Below are 17,843 nucleotides of genomic sequence, written 5' to 3' on the forward strand. Positions count from 1 at the left end.
ATAATTGGGTACTTAGTAGTAGCCATGAAAAAAAAATGTAGTCATCATTACTTATATAACTACTTATTTAAGTTATGGAATAGCCTTTAATTACAGTTTGTACTTATGTAGATGTAACAGGCAGCTACTGTTACACATATGTAACAGACCAAATCTGTTACACAGCTAAGTACAATTTAGATACACTTTATTTTAAGTAGCTTATGCTTGTGTAATATTCTGTAGTTTTAATGTAATTAGAAAGGTATTTAATGTATTTAAGCTGTGTACTAATAAGTTACTAATAAAACAAACTGGATAAGTACAAACTGTTACATAAGTTAATTACATGGTAAGTACATTTAGTTTTTTCCTGAAAGTACAATGTTTACTACTAAGTGTTTACTAGGTAATTACTCTGTATTATGGACACCTTAAAGTGTTACCAATATTTGTAATTAATAATAAATGTTATATTTATTTGATATGAACCTGTGTAATAAGCAGAATAAAAACCAACCAAAATTAACCTCTACAGTCTTTCACAATTAAAATAAATAAATAAAATAAAACTGTGTGTGTATGTATGTATGTATGTATGTATATATATATATATATATATATATATATATATATATATATATATATATATATATATACACACATTTATTATCATCAATGTATATTTAATGTATATGCAGAATTATTTATCCTGTGATTATTTATTTATCCAGAATTATTTATCCAGCCATACATGCTCCATGCATATACTTCACTATTTTGAAAGACAAAGCACTAGTTTAGATTAATACATCCTATAATATTTTCCAAGTATCCCATACATTTTTCGTTTGGTAAGGGCAGGGTGAAAGACCCTTTAGCTCATGGCCCTGATCGTGCGATATGGGTTTATCCTGCAGTAGGGACCGGCTAACTGGAGCTCATCGCTTACATATGCAATTTCAAAACAATCTCTCGGCTTAAGATAAAGCAGCTCTGGCCTCACTCTCAGCCGCTGCAGAGCATCGCGCTGTGTCTTTGACAGAGGACAAGTTAAAAATCTCTCCGTCCCCTCCCATAATCCACAGCGCTCTGTTGAGAGGATTGTGAAGTCAGGGAACACAGTTAAAATTGTGATAAAATCACAGAAGAGCGTTGCCATATGGTCTGTTCAGGCAGCCTGGTCCCTGGTGGGCTTAAGGAGACCGCATATCCCGTAATCAGCGTGAGCTTTGCTGTTGCTTGTCAAAGCGTCCGTGTGTGGGAGCGGTTTTCCTGACGTACACCTGCGTGTGCCAGCTCTTCAGTCTGAGAGTTGTCAGACACACACCTGCTCCGGCTCTCCTGGTGTGCTCCTGCACATCTTCTCCTGTGGTTTTCTTCAGCACAGTACCTGTCTGCCTACTGTTTGACTACTGTGATGAGATACCATTCCATAGTGAAGCGTGGTAAATCTGCTTTAGGAGAAGAAACTACCTTAATAAGGCCTTGTTTTTGGGAAGATGTATGGTTACATGATGATATAATTTGACGGTATGTAAATATGGTGATCATTCAGGAAACGATATGGGGTTTTCTTCAACTATACACATATCCTGGATTGACTTAAGGTGCCTTTGTTACAGTGTAATTGTACATTTCACTACTGAGTAAAATTAATTAAATGCATGCACTTACTGTATGCGTAGGCTTAGGGTTACCTGAATGTGATTTTATTGTTATTATAATAGTAATTAAATGTAACCTGGACAAAGACAACTTAAATTAAAATGCCCACCAAGCCTGCATTTATTTGATCAAATAGGCTACATAAAAAATTTCAATTATTACAAAATAACTTTATTTATAACTGATATTTTATAACATTATGTCTCTTTTTCATCAATTTAATGCATATATGCTGAATACATAAATGAAATGCAAATAAAATAATAATTATAATAAATATTTGATGTATTATAAATGCTTATAATACACAATAAATAAATGCTTATAAATACTTTAATACACAAATACATCATATTTTTATAATTAAATTAAAATGACATCTTAATTGTAACTGACATACAATAAAATATACAGTTACAAGTAACGTTAACTTTTAAAAATTATATATATATATATATATATATACACACACACACACACACACATATATATATATATATATATATATATATATATATATATATATATATATATATATATATATATATATTTTTTTTGAAATATACATTTTATTAATTTATCATTTAATAATTATTTACTATTATGTTAAGTGTAATTTAACTGAGAGGCTGTCTTAATGTAGCTTGTTTAATAGCTCGGTATGCTCCAGTTAGCAGTACTCTTGCTGTGGTTCATGTGTGCTGAGTGGAAAGCAGTATGGCCGTACTGATCGGGAGTGACAGAATGAGGTGGAAGGGCTTGTGTGCTGGGTGTCTGTGTTGTGAAGCGGATACTCCCCATGACTCACTCTTCTAGCTTGTGTGTTTGCGTGTCTGTATGTGCATGTGTCTTCCTTAGCCTCATTCAATTAGCAGCCTCAAAGCTTCATACCACAGCCGTCAATTAAGCGTACAACATGCACTGTGCAACTCAGAGCAATGACACAGAAAAACAGGCATCACCCACAAGTCGGGCGAGAGCGGAGCAGTCAGCATGTTTAGATGAGGCCTGTACTGAATGACACAGAGCCCTGCTGTTCACACACCACGTGAAACTGATATCACAGCAGCCCTAGCGTCTTTTTACTGTTAGAAAGCTGCTTTTTAAAAATTGTAATATCTTTCACAATGCTACTGTTTTCACCGTATGATCAGTTAATGCAGCCTTGATGAGCATAATATACTTCTTTAAAAAGAGGGGAGTATTATTCATATGCCAAATTGTGAATGTATATATTTGCTAAAGGTTTGTCGGTGTGTAGCATTACACTGGTATATTGATTTTTCAAAGCTAACAGACAATGATAAGAGTAACAGCTGCTTGCATCACCAACTCTATCATCTGCTCGCTAGTAATATCATGTTGAACATTTGACCTTGAGTCGGGTCTTATCCACATATTCATTATTAACTCTTCATTTGTAACTCATTATTAGTTCATTTTAGGTGTGGTGCCAGATTAAGGGATCTAAAATATGTGGAATGTGGAATAAGGCATCGATATGTGACTTATAGATACTTAATACATAAACAGATTTTTCTTATATACATGCATGTGTTCATGTTTATAAATACATAATAAATACAAACAGTATATACATATGTTATGTAAACGAAAACTTTTTTATTTTGGATGCGATTAATCCTTTGACAGTATTATATGTTTACTTGGTAGCTATAAAAAGATCCTAATAGTTAATGTTAGATTATAATTCATGCTAATAAGTAACTAGTTAAGAACTTGTCCTTAAAATAAAGTGTTACCTTTTTAAATAATAAAACTTTATCTTAACTATAAAAATGTAATTTATTAATACCTGGATATAGGATATATGTTCATAATTCAGTCTATCAGGGTTTTTTGACATGCTTACAGGTTTATAACAGTAAATTGCCGTCCATGATAGTAATTTAGGATTGTGGTTATAGTGTTGGTAGCGTCATATATCTAGCACAGGTTTTTTTTTTTTTTTTACGTCTAGGGAATGTCCATATTACAGTATTTGAATTTTGTCCAGCTGACAAATAGGGGTGACTTCCTCTTTTACATTCTCTCTCTCTTTCTTTCTGTCTGACTCTTTAACTGAACTTTTGAACTCCACCTATTGTAAATGTATTAGTATACTATAATGATTTCTGAAAGACCGTGTGAATGGCTGCTGGAAATGCAGCTTTGCCATCACAGGAGTAAATTATTTTTTCTAAATGTATGTGTGTGTGTGTATGTATATATATATATATATTTCCCCAAATCCCCATTGGGACGACTTAAAACCCCAGATGTTGTTTAAGGGAAACGTCTTGCTCTCTGTAAAGAGGAAGTGCTGTTGGGACTCAGAGTGCTTGTAATGAAACAGCCAGTTCTGTCTACTCAGTTCTTCACTTGTTAGCAAGTTCAGATAGGAAAGAGACATTACAGAGACCTCCTAGCTTGCCAAAAAAATCCTAAAACCTTAACCCAACATCTGTCCTAACTTCAAAATCAAGCGGAAAAAACACTTACAATTGCACTGTCAAACAATGTTATATTTATTATTAGTGGAAAATTAATGAAACAAAATTAAGCAAAAGTTTAAGAGCCAATATCTTAAGACATAAGATACGAGACATTCTCAAATACGCCCCCTGAATCCCATTTCAGTTAAAGTGCCCCAATTATGGTTTGTGAAAGTTTCATATTTTGGTTTTGGGTGTACCAAACAACAGTTTGACATGAATGCAAGGTCAAAAACACTGTCGTTTCCTTATAATATGCAATAATTTTTACCTTATTCGTTCAACGTTTCATTTTTCCAAACCTCTTCGTTGAGTGTTTAACGCTACAAAAGTGAGATTTATTTTTTTAATGAGGTTCAAAGGTTTGCTATCACAAGGTCAAGTGAGCCAGTCTATTTTCACACTTACCTACACTGGCTTTATATATTGAATGTTATACACAGCTGTCTATTTTTCTTCTGCTGATGTGTTGTGTAGTGCTGAGAGCAAATAAATGAAATCTGACCACACTGAAATGTTTCAGTTCCTCGTGTGGTCGAGAGCGTTAACATCCCCCGAAACTATTACTATACTGACAAAAACAAAATTCTGGGTTTCAACTGACTGACTGACTTGGCTTTGTCATGTTTCTGAGTTAATCCCGACCAAAAAAAAAAGAGGCCGCAACAATAACAGAGGAGTCAAACTGTCATCTGTTTATGGTTTATTAAGCAAAGAAGAAACAACATTCACAGAACAATCTCCTGATGTTTTTACTTTACACATAACGCACATACATACCAATTTCTTTCTTCCTGTTGCTGTGCCACCTGTGGGGCAAGATTATTGTTTGAAACATTTGAAAGGAACTTGGTGTAAATTCAGTAGCTCTCATGCAGTTAGATGAAAAGGCCTTATAAGGCATTATAAGAAGAATTAGTCAGTTCAAAGAAGGAAAATAGTCAAACTAATGATGAGTGATGCTTTTGTTGTCATACTTCAGTTTTGATTGTTCCAGTTGACGGGAAAAGCTTGAGCAGAGGCTGTCAGTTGACTGAAACGTCTCTGTTTTTTAATTTCCAACACAGAGCAGGGAGACGCACTTTGAGGTGAAAATGTGACTGAACTCTTTTCACTTTGGTTTTAGGCAAAGTACAACAGAGATTACTTTTGCACATAGATATTGTGAAAGAAAAAAAAAGTAAATACCAGCAAAATATATATTTAAAAAAATAATTACAGGATTGTTTTATATATATATATATATATATATATATATATATATATATATATATATATATATATATAATTTTTTTTTCTGGTTTGGTGTTGTTGAATTGGAGGCACATACTTAATAAGAAGATGCTTAAAATTTTGTAGTGGATAATTGAAATTTTTGTGTACTTGCTTCCCAAGCAGTCTTTCAGCTAGTAGGAATTTCCTGGAGCTAGTCTTCCACCTAGTGGCCACATATAAGAGATGCTTGAGCTATGACATCACCAAGCAAAAGTGGGTAAAGGTCATTGCAGGAGAGAATGGTAACCAAAACACGGTTAGGCGTGTACACAAATACCATTGAGAGCACTGGATGTTGTGCATGTCTTTGTGGAGTTAGGGTTAGCTTTCATGAGAGCAGTCCTAACGTATTTGTCAAAGGAAGCAAGTGGAGAGACGCCCATCGGAAGGGTGCCTCTCTGTTCCTTAGCGGGTATAAATAGTCACTTCCTCTCAGGCAATTCCATCGGCAGCTCTGTCTGGGTGGGGGCGCTTGCAGTTTAACAACGTTGTCCCACCCTGTGGGGTCAGAAAGCTTCAAAGAGACCTAGAGTTCAGTCTGCCCTGAGCAGCTTAATGACAGGCCACTCACCCTCAGAGCCCTTTCCAAGCTCACAATGGAGTTCACTTCCTGTGTGCGTTACAAAGCTCTCGTATCCACTTCCAAATCTATCCACAAGGTCCAGGAAGTAGCCGTCTTCTTTTATCCTGAGCTTTTTAACATACTTTTCACACAGTGAACATACGTTTAGAAAGATAGTTAGGTGATCGCTACCTACCCCGGTGACTAGTTCCAGTGTACGTTCCAACAAAGCGGTCAGGTGTAATTTCAGGTCTACCGTCTACTCAGTAGATGATTAGAACATCTAGACGACTTTTTCTGAATAAGCTGCTCCCCTCCGTAGCGCAGCCGCAGTGAGAGTGGCGTTCCTGAGCCAGAGAGCGCAAACATCCCACTCCCGGCCTCAGGCTGGGCTCCAGCTGAGAGTGTAGGATGTTTACACTCCCTGAAGCTCATATAGGCTCACAAGTCAGATCTGGCCATGGCTTAGGAAAGAACTTCTTGACCCAAGAATACCCGAATATCGCATTACAATTAATACAAATACAAACACTTTGCTTAAGCAGGCTATTATTTAGAATTGAGTTTTTTCCCCCCTATTTATTTTAGTTCTTAGTTTTAATGTTTTTAAACATGGTTTTGTTTTTAAAGTTTTATTTAGTTTTGAGTTTACCTTTTTTTATTTCTAGTTTGACTAAATGTGCTAACTGGTATTTTTAAATAAATAAAACATAAATAAGTAAAAACATTTAATTTTTTTTTTTTACTTCTGTATTTACTTGCATTTGAAATCACTGCAAGCAAGATTTTTTCCAGATAATTTTTTTTTTTTTATTTTATTTATATTCTTAAGTCAAGGAAGATTTTCTACACAAATAAACATTACGGTTTTGTTTTCAGAAAATAACAAATCAAAATGCAATGTTTTTACTTGAAACAAGAAACATAATCTGCCAACAGGGTAAGTAAAAATTATCATCTTTAAAATACAATTATTTAGCTTTTTCTGAGGAAAAATTTGCTTCAATTTTATTAGTTTTTTTCTGAAAACAAGTCAAAATTTTTACTTGATTTAAGTTCTAGATATTTTAGCTGTAAACAAGACCGTTTTTTTTGCAGTCGCTTTAAATGCTTTTATTAACTATAAGTGAGAATAAAACTGTGCAAGTAGAATATAAACTGTTTTAAAAAGAGAGCCACTACGTTCAGAAAATATCATAAGAAATGAGATCATGAAGACCGGTGGATGAAAGTACGTCACTACCATGACTTTCAAGAATCTGGACATGCCAGTCATTAGTCTTCGAGATAATCTAACTGCTCTATTAATAGAGACGCATTCCTCATCCTGCAGCCTACTGGCTGCTTCTGCTCTGAGGGTAGAAGGACTGTGGGGAGAGGTTGTTTGTGCGAGTAAATAGAAAGCAAGGGGTCCAGAGTCTGTGTCCTAAGGGACAGAGGAGAGGCGGAGGCACTGGACGCTCCCACGGACCAGCGTCATCCGAGGAGCCTCTGCATCGCTCCTGGCCCCTGTCCAGGATCCCTAGCCCACCCTCCTGAAAGCAGCAACCCCTCCTCCCTCCTGAGGATGTGGCCGCTCCCAGCCCCTGTGAACCGGCCTGAATGGGAGCTTTTCACATTCTTCAGCCCCCTTGCCTCCTATTGGACAAGAAAGCTCTCTTTCTGCCCCCTCTCTCTATGTCTCGACTGAATCTTCTGGGAAAAGTCATCAGACTTGGTGCCAGCCTATGGGCATAAAGAGGGGTGGAGGACAAGAAACACAGAGAGAAAGAGTGATTGAGTTTACGAGGAAGGGGAACAAGAGGGGACAGAGCGATTAAACTGGTGGGGCTGGAAAACGACACAAGAACGATTCTTAAAAGGTTTAGTGAATGCAGGCACACAAACTTACTGTATCATACTGTAGATGCTACTACAATAATTCTTAATCATATTACATACATGTACAGTATCCTCCATTTTTAGTTCTTTAGTAAGAAATATAAAGTATTTTATTCTAGTATTCCAGTCGGTGCCTGTGGTCTTCTGGAATGCATTACACATCACTTGGTTGCAAAACCTTAATGATATCTGCCATTTTAAAATTTGTAGCTTACACTTAAAAGAAACAGCGCAGCTTTTTTAAAACATCTTGTGATTATAAGTGCCCCTATTATGGATTTCTGAAAATGACCTTTTATGCAGTGTGTAACACAGCTGTAAATGCATGAAAACATTCTGTAAAGTTTTAAACGGCACAGTGTATAAAGTTACTGACTCTCAGAACAAAGAGGCGACTCATTGAAACACGAATCTTGAAAAACGAGTCCCAAGACGTTTCATGTTGACATCAGCGGGAAACATTAGCATATTACCCGCCCACTCACAGGGAAGAGAACTTGATTTTCACGTTGGTCTGTATGAAACTGCAGATGTATTCTTTGCCACTAGGTGCCGCTTTTGGAGCGTTGAAAGCTCACAAACTCACAAAGCTTAAATCAAATTAACCGATCACGCAGGGAGAAGTTTGGAGAAATAAATCATTGATTGAAACGTATGAGAGACATTGTGCACATAAGGTAAAATATATATTGTAAGAAATTTTTTTTTTTTTTTTTTTTTTTTTACCCTGCCTGCAAGTCACCCATAATTATAGGGGGTACTTCAAAGTCTAAGAATGAGTAATTAGATACTTTTAGACTTTCAGAAATTAGAACAAATAATTAGATACTTTGTTTAACTATGTAAACATTCCCTTAGCTTACTCTAGTAACATTTTTAACTCCGTCTGCTGACATTATAAAGAACAATAAAGTGATCAGAATGTAATTTTAGAAATCCCTGCTTATTTTTTATTTACCTTATAATCCCTGAGGACTGTTTCACCCCTAGGACAGGGTGTCTGCAGGGTCAACCTAAGAGAGCTGTCCAGAGTGCTGAAACTGGGTGCTCATTAAATCTGTCACTTATCGCAGATGAAGTGATAACTAACTCTGCAGGAAACACTTGGTAAAATATTAGCTTAATAGAGCAAAATATCACAGAACTATGAAATCATATACTACAAGGGGAAGTATTTTCTGTTAATAGAATTATTCCTACATAAAATGTAAAGATCACCCATGCACATTGTCTCAACCAATGATACGAGTTTCCTTTTACAAATGACAACTGAGGCAGACAATTGATTAATGAAGACTTATTTTATTTTATATTGTGGTTCCTTGCACAATACTATGACCTCTTTTAGCAAAGTATATGGGTTGTAAACTAATCCATTTTCGCTTTTAGCATGATCAGGCTTGCATGTACAACTTTCTAGAAGTAGTAAACTTGCTAAATGGAATGGAATGGTTTAGGGTAAGACCCGGTTTGGTGTTGGTGGTACATTATGTTGAAAGCAGCTCCATATGTACAACTTTTCTACTTTACTAAACTTTACTAAATGGTAATGTTTCTTCAGAGATTGCACTTTTACATTTGGTAACAATACAATAACCAACCCTTTAGACTGATGATACACTGGGCAACTTTTTGAGCAATGTTGAGCAATGCTTGGAAAATGTTGCCATCATCAAGCAACCAATTGAGACACAGGGCCCACGACTGCTCAAAACTATCTAAATAGAAATTTGTTACCCATTCTCAATAGGAAAGTTACTCAAATAAGTTCATCAGACTATCATCAGTCTCAAATTTAAACCGAACACGCTCACTAGACATTTCAGTGTCGCCAAACAGTTTCTGCACATAAATTATTGAAAAATTATATCAGCTGGTTCGTTGACTGGACTTTGTAGGCTCAAAGTGTTCACATTGCTGACCCAAAGCTGTTCTTCAGGATCAGATTTCTGTGCTTTTCATCGCGCGCCCTATGGGAGCCTTCATGCAGGAGGTGGGAAAGCGAGAGTCCTGTGCTCTCGGGATCTGTGTTACAGGCCTTTGAAACTCTGAGAAGGAGTGACCCGGAGCAGAGGCAGCTCAGCTAATCTGGGTCTTAGCGCTCCGCAGGTGTCAGGGTGGAATGTGTTTTACATGATTGAAAGTGTTAATCTGACACAAATGGCAACCCTTGGCTTCTGATGTTGACATTCGGCCTCTAGAGACAATGTTCACTCTCGCCTGAGCTCGTGGACCAAACCCTCCGCCTGATTCATTCTCACACACTGTTTGCTCTTGACGTGCCACAGAGGGATCCATTTCAACCCATCTCAGTTCACACAGCTACGCTATTGCAGCTGCTATGGATTGAAAGCAACATGGCTGAAACAGTCAGCTGTTCGTGTAGTTCTCAGTTTCGTATTTATGATAAAAATGTCAGGATGTGTGAAAACCTTTCATAGTTTACTGTCAGAAAGCGGCTTAGTCTTATGAAGCTCATGTGACTTACAGCATATATTGTGCTCCACTTTTTTTCGAACAAACTCTGTGACCCATGACAAATGAGCCTAAATTAATGCATAAAAAAGCCATGTATCAAAATGACACATGCACATGTACAGGCAGGAATGTTCCCTTTTAGTTGACAGGAAGAACTGTAAAAGGTCAGAAGGGCAGCACAAAAATCTGTGGGTCATGAATGTGCTACTGAAGTGTGTAAAATATGAATACATTGAACCAAATACCTGGAAGGTATCAATTTAGCAGTACTTAGAAGAAAAATAATAATTAATGTTACCGAACTTCATTCTTTTATTATTTTATCATTTTTAAAAACTAATTTCATGTTTAATTTAACTGTTAACAAACAAAAAAGATGCGTCTCAAATCCCACAAATTGTTGGCCAATCTGTTTGAAGCGTACGGTTTTCACACTTCTTTCCAGTTTTGTGCAACACCATACATCAGATAGCCAGTGAACAGACCTTTGGTGACCCTTCAGCTTGGAAAAGGACTAGAAGTAACTGGACCTCAACAATCTGAACATTATTATCCAATGTTTTTTTCCAATGGGTCTTGTCCATGTGCTTGGGCGGCAGGTTTTCGGGTTAGAGTAACAGCAGTTGGCTGCTGCAAACATCCGACTGAAAGCTCCATCTTAAGCACCAGCTTCCAGTCAAGGATGTTTACAGTAGCCCGTACTGCCAGCTGACTTTTTGCCCACTACGAAGACGAAACCTGACCTGATGTAAACCTGACACTGACTGTAACCTAATGCACTCAGATTTGTGCCATCACTGGCACAAAAACGTGACAAGCACAGCTAAAACTTTGATTTATTTCATGAGACTGCAGACTTCAGAAGCCTTACGCCACTCCTTCCTCTGTGTCTATGGAGATGCAGTCATTCCAGCTAGATTTGGCCCACCTTGTGACGAGGGCTGGTAACCATGACCAGAGAGACATGCCATATTTACATTGAAAACACTGAAAACTCAGCGGCTGTCATTTGTTTTGCCATGACTCTCCCACAAAGAGCCAATCTGATGAAGCTTCACACGCAATGTATCCCTGCTGACTGCAAACGTCTCCTAAACACAAACACCAGAGCAGCTTCCTGCCAACCCCCTCCAATCACAAAGCATCCATCTATGTTTATTCTTTAAACGAAGCCGTTAGGACCCCTGTTTTGTGAGGGCTGAGATGGCAGATTTTCTCAAGAGAGTCTCAACTCCCTTCAGCGCTTGACTCAAGATTGCAGCTCTGAGAGAAGTGACCTCTGAAAGCCAACTTAAAACTTAAAATCAATAAATCAGCATCATTTTCTGTCATCAGTCGTACTTTCCTGTCAGTGTTTCCACTCATGGCCTCTAAAAGTGGAAATATTTGTGAGTGAGAATAGCTGAGTGTCTACTTTGACAAAGTGACAATGGGAATTTGGAATGAGTCTCTTTTCTCTCTGTCATGCATCTTCTTTTCTCTGGAAGGAATCTATTGCTGAAAAAGGCCTTGTGCATTCAGAAACTAATTTTCAGTTAGACAAATGGTTTTGTTTAAAATTTTTACTAAATGCATTGTGTCATTTATTGGCATTTACAAAACCTACTCAGCTGTTTCTGTGATTTTACGAAGTCTTTACCTTTACCTAATATTATAAAAGTATTACTTTGTTTTAGATTGTAAATAAATAAACATAACATAAAATAAAGAGAACTGTTTGTTAATTTAATATTTTTTGTGTTATTTGCATTAATAGTTCAACTCTCTAAATAACAGCCATACATTTTTTAAGTAACATTACTTTATTCTCAAATTATACTAGTATATAATTATATAATGTATAATTATGTATAGTCTTATTATGTAGCCTTTCAAAAGACTCTTTTACTGGGCATAATTTATTTTTTCGCAAGTGGCCTTTATTTCACTCTATACAGCTTAAGTGTATTTTCTGTCTGATAAACAAGACATCTGGTTGAATCACGTAAGACCAGGCTTATAACCAGGTTTATGACCTTTGGTTTTTGGAGCACCCTGCCTACAACAGCTATATAATGTGCATGTTTTTGCATTTGTATGTATGCAAATTCAACAATATGCATCCCTATCCTCTCCACAAACCAGCAGTCAGTAGCATGTGCTGTAAGACAAATAACAGGTTGCTAATGAGACGTGGCTCAAAGTGTGTGTGTGTACTTAACAGTGTGTTGAGACCGTGTACGGGGTCTGCTCTGCAGTGCACTGACTCTGGTGAAACTCCCAGGGTCCCATATCCCTCCCAGTGTTCAGGTCACGGCGGGAACAAAGCAAACTTTATCAGACCACTGCAATCCCACATTCCGCAGATTCTTAGCACTTGGCAACCGCATAGCATGTAGTAAGGCAGAGACACAGGGAGAGGGAATTGGGGGAAGGGGTGGAGAGCAAGGAAAGAGAGCGAGACTAAAAGAAAAAAGGAAAAGATCTGGCTGCGAGTTGGAAGACACGCGGCCTCCACCCAAACAAGGCCTCTGATCATATCAATTATTAGCAACGTTTCCGTTGACTAATAGTTTTGAGGATCTATTTTTTTGACGGGGCACAAGTGACAGATTTGGTTTGTCTTTGATGTGCTACTTGATGCATTTGAATAATTATGCATTAATTAATATTATCTGATAGAAATAAGCATGAATTAAAATAACTCTTTTCATCACACGGCGAAGGTTTTTCGAATGACATGCTGTTGTGTAGTTGATGTCATACTTTTATCACATAATTTCAAGCTAACGGCAGAATGTGCGACACAATTGGACTGACCAGTGTTAGACATGTAAATATTTTTTTTTGCCATGGCTAAAGATATCTTTAGATAGACTTATCACAAGTATAAACATTTTCTTTCCAGAGTTCTAAACTTAACAACACCCAGACCAAACCTGATAGTTGTCATAAATCTGAGTTGATATGACTAGTTATGAAGCTGTATTACGCTATTAAAGCTAACAAAAAAAAAACACAGACAAGGCAAAGCCACAGCCAGGACACCAAGATCAGACTATACATGCACGAAACAAAATTCACATTCATCTAGCTCTTAATTCTCTCTCTTTCTGAGACTGTGAGCGCAATAAAGCAGAAACATCTAAAATAACCCTGTATACATTGGTCCCAGGATTTTGTGATCGTCCTGTTCTTTCTGAGTCTGTGAAAATACCACCCTTGTGAGCGGCGCTCTGATTTCCCCTAGATCAAGGGCCTCATCAAAGCATTCTTCCCTAACGCAGACTTAAACTGCACTTCTCGTGAAGGCAGATGCCCTGTGGGACGGACTTGTTGCGGGGCAGATGAGGTTAAGTCAATGTCTAGAATACTCCATTGGCTTTAGCAGTAACCACAGCTTGTTACCTATTCCACCCATTTGTCAAATCAGTCTGAGAATGATTTTCAAAATGGAACTGCAGTCTATACTAACATATAAAAATACACTCTTAAAAATGAGAGTGCTTCACGATCTCAAAGATCTCAATGGTTCCATAAAGAACAGCTAAAGAACCTTTCTGTTTCAGAAAAAGGCTCTTTGCGGAGAAAAAAGGTCCTTCAGATTATAATATGGTAAGAAAGTGTTTTCTTTCTGAAACAGTCCACATACTTTGTCTTCATTTGGACAAATGTATTGAAAGAATGCTCACTTCGATGCGTTTGGTTTAAACAGTATTTTCACAGGGGGACCGATTGAAGCATTTTGTTTTTGTAAATGAGGCACAGTGTCACTGAGAGTTCGCAAAGAAACATTTGTTGAAAGATGATGCAGAACTAGATCTCACTACAGTTGCATCACAAACCGTAAGTAAATAATTTCATAATGCTTTGTCTTGAAATTGCCATTTTTATCACGTCAACACTCACATTCAATATAGAGGGGGATGTTGATACTTGATTTACTATAGATCATATTTACTTTTGTTTAACATTAATTAACCTTATAAGTAAACCTCAAAGAACATATTAAAATGATAAAAACATCCATGTCACGACCCCTTTAACTACTTTTACGTTTAGATTTTCTCTCGTTTCTTTAAATGCAACAAAACAGCACTGTCCCATTTCCAATGCAATGCACCTGAGATTTTTTTTCCCACCTGTTTCACACAGAATCGCTTGTTTCCATTCACTCACACTGCTTAAACTCTCGGTCTCCTTTTTTCCAGGAACCCAAAACCACCCGAAGCAGAATCAGATGAGCGAAGGTCTCTGCGACCTTGCTGGAGGTCACACTCCTTTGCACTCGACGGGCAGTTAAACACAGTTCCCTGATTCCAGGCACGAAACTCACAGCAAGAGAACAAGTCATCTGTGTCACCAGAACACTGATTAACAGAAAACGCTAACTCTCAGAGGTCAGCAGGAAGTAATGCCACCCCGACACTTACACTCTAATGGCTGCTTTGTAAAACTGAATTGCAAACGAGAAAAGAAGCACGAAATGAAGAAGGAAAAGACTTACTTAATGTGTCAAATGCAATAATGAAGGGTTTAATGAATAGGTCCTGACACATTGTCCTCCGCTGGCTCGTGCCAACCCACCCAGCTACATTGCTAACCCATGATGGATAAAAAAACAAAAACATTTACTGACTTTTAAATCAGCTTTGTGAACTGCCTAGGTTACATTTGATTGGCTGTTTCACAGATGCATAACTCAAAGTAATGGCACAGATGTGAAATGAGATTAGAAGGAACTGCTGGCCTACATATTCTTACTGTTCAAAGACAAAGTTCAAAGCCAACAAGGACGATAATGATAAAGATTATTATAATTATTAAGTATGAATCATCCTAATTGTGTGAGAATATGGAAGTCCACAGCACAACTGTAACAATTTTTTCCCCAGCGGATGCATGCTAAAACAAATACTGGGGTGGGTGCTAATATAATTATCGTTATTGTTATCACTCTTGGCAAAAACACGCCTTAAATGTATAAGCTAATATGACAAAAAACAAACAAACAAAATACTACATTTATGAATTAATGAATTGCTCTGGACAAAAGTGTTTAGAAGTAGCCGAGCTAACTTTAACAAATATTCAGCATTCAAATTCTTTTATTACACATGTTCGGTTACACTAACAGATCAAATCTGACCAGCAGAGGTGGCTTCCAAAAAAATTATTAAAAATTAACATTACGCTTCTGACATCTACACTTAATATTTAAGATAGGCCTAATTTTCGACAGGAACGAAAACAAGGCTGTGAGGTTCAGAAGTACAGTGTGTTCAGTGGATTTGTATTGTATTTATTATAACATGCCAAATGTTTAGCTGACAAAAAAAAATCTTTCTAGAGAAACTTTCATTAGACCAAAACTGCATAAAGTTAAATTAAGATTACGCTCCCTCGCTACATCTGCGTTTAATCAAATATGGCGTCTGACGAAGGCGCACGGAACAGGTTGATTTCACCTGAACGGAAAAGCCGGTCTTTTTTAAAGTCAGGGCGTCCGTGTCTTCGCCCGCTGATCTCTCTCCGAGCGGGTTTCTCTCAGTACTGAGCAGGAAACGGAAAACCCGGACTGGAGTCGAAGGATTACGGAACGCTTTGAGATAACGTCCGTCACTTCGCTCCAGACCGGCTTCATGGTTGCGAGTTACTTGGCGATTTTGGCTGATGTCCAAACTGACTAATTACAATAATTATTTAGTATTGTATCTTCGTGCCTCGTGCTTATACGGCCGAATCATATAAACAAAATAGACAGAATGGATCAAGCGCTTATACATTATCTAACATTTCTGTCCTTTTTTCCACAACGGAATCATTTCCTGAACACAGCTGTGCCGTCTCGGACTGCCTCTTTTACTGTGCAGTTTTCTTGTTGAAATGAATCTACTGTACAAACTCTTAATGCAACGTATGAATTGACCACTCACCTAAGTTACAATCAGTATGCATTTCTAAGAAAGATCCGCCCGACGAACTTTCTTTTGAAACTTCTTCGCGTGCACGCCCGTGACGTTTCCTCCAGCGCTGACAGCAGAAATATACTTTGTGAGAAAATGTATAGATGTCCAGAAAGGATGCCTTCTCCACTCCGACTGATACTTGCCGTGTCATCGGTAACTTTGTAATGTATTTCAACTTAACGAAAGTCGCGCGATTTAAAGTTACTGGTCGAAGCGAACACGCGCGATATCTATATATTTGTATACGCTCTTGGGAACCGCCACAAGTGCGTAATTACGTAATAATCTCACGCGACGCGACAAAAATAGAAAGCGACCGTTATAATCGACTGCTGTTATACTGATTAGCTTGAAGTTTTGTAGCGCCGTGTCGCTCTTTTGCAAGTGTGGACACGGTGTTAAGAGCCTATAATAAAGCTTTGTAAGATGGCAACTGTAAGAAGGGGGGCTGCTTGACTCCGTCGTCGTCTGAGCGCTCTGTAAAGCTGTCACCCACTCTGGGCGATCTGTCACTCCTGACTTTTTCTATGCGGATTCCTCAGTTAAGTCCCGCCCCGTTTCTGTCCTCGCTGTCGAACGCTGACCAATCAACGGGCGAAGCGCTCGTAACCATGATGGTGCCAGCGTTTACGTTCACTGAATGACCCCTTGACCGCTGCGCTGTTATATTTGAATATTTTAAACAAGTGTTTTGTATTGCGATTAAATCCACGCAGGTAAAACAAAAACACCGAATATTTTTTGCTTTTCATCTCCGATCTAGCTTGTTTTTTTTTTTAAATAAATAAATAAATCTGACAGGAAAATTGTAGGAATATCCAAGTGCCTGTTTGGATAAAAGTCTCAGCAAAAATATATAAATGCAAAATCAAAATTTAAAATGAATGCACTGCATCTGATTTATTATCACTTGTAATGTTTAGTTCATTTCGTATGCAGATTTGTTTACACAATATTTGCAAATGTATAGTTTTCTTAGTATATTACATCGTGTATGGCTAAGTGTATTCACTCCAAAATAGATGCAGTTCAGTCAGGTGAATATAAAATATATTTACCCTTTAGGTAATATTCAGGTAAAGTGATATAAAAACTGTAGCTAATCTAAAAGTAACATGGCACCATTCCATGCAAAGGTTATCGACCTTGAGGTAAAGGCTGATCGTTTTACGCTAGTGTCATATTATTTAATATACATTTATTGCATTTTTTTTAATGTTCCTGCATATTTAAGGGTGAAATAAGACACAAAAGGACAGAAAGGTCATGACTTGTCGGTTGTGTCTTTGAGAGGACAAAAGTTGATGGTGTTTTGCATGCTCCCGTGTGGAATATTTTGAACACAAACTGACCGCCGAGGGCAGAAAAACTGGTTTAGGGGTTGTTGATCATTATAAAGACAATTCACAGTTGGAACTTGCAAGCTGGCCTGTGTGTTGACACAATAAGCAGGAGCTTGTGTACTTAAACTGTCATGAGGGTCAGAGCATTAAGATTCGAAGGCCACGCCACTTCACCATACTGTAGATGAAAACAACAGAACTGATGTTATCAGTG

At 37.5% G+C, this 17,843-nt stretch overlaps 1 long non-coding RNA gene across 1 annotated transcript; it reads right to left on the reverse strand.

Moving 5' to 3' along the window:
• Positions 1-4,828: 4,828 nt before the first annotated feature.
• On the reverse strand, positions 4,829-16,827 carry LOC122357044. The gene is made up of 2 exons (XR_006252418.1): positions 16,254-16,827; positions 4,829-7,704 (listed from the first exon to the last, which is right to left on the reverse strand). It is a non-coding gene; the product is annotated as an uncharacterized LOC122357044 (long non-coding RNA).
• Between the last annotated feature and the right edge of the window lie 1,016 nt (positions 16,828-17,843).

This window comes from Puntigrus tetrazona, chromosome 13, assembly GCF_018831695.1.
Source record: "Puntigrus tetrazona isolate hp1 chromosome 13, ASM1883169v1, whole genome shotgun sequence".
In the NCBI taxonomy this organism is placed as follows: Eukaryota; Metazoa; Chordata; class Actinopteri; order Cypriniformes; family Cyprinidae; genus Puntigrus; species Puntigrus tetrazona.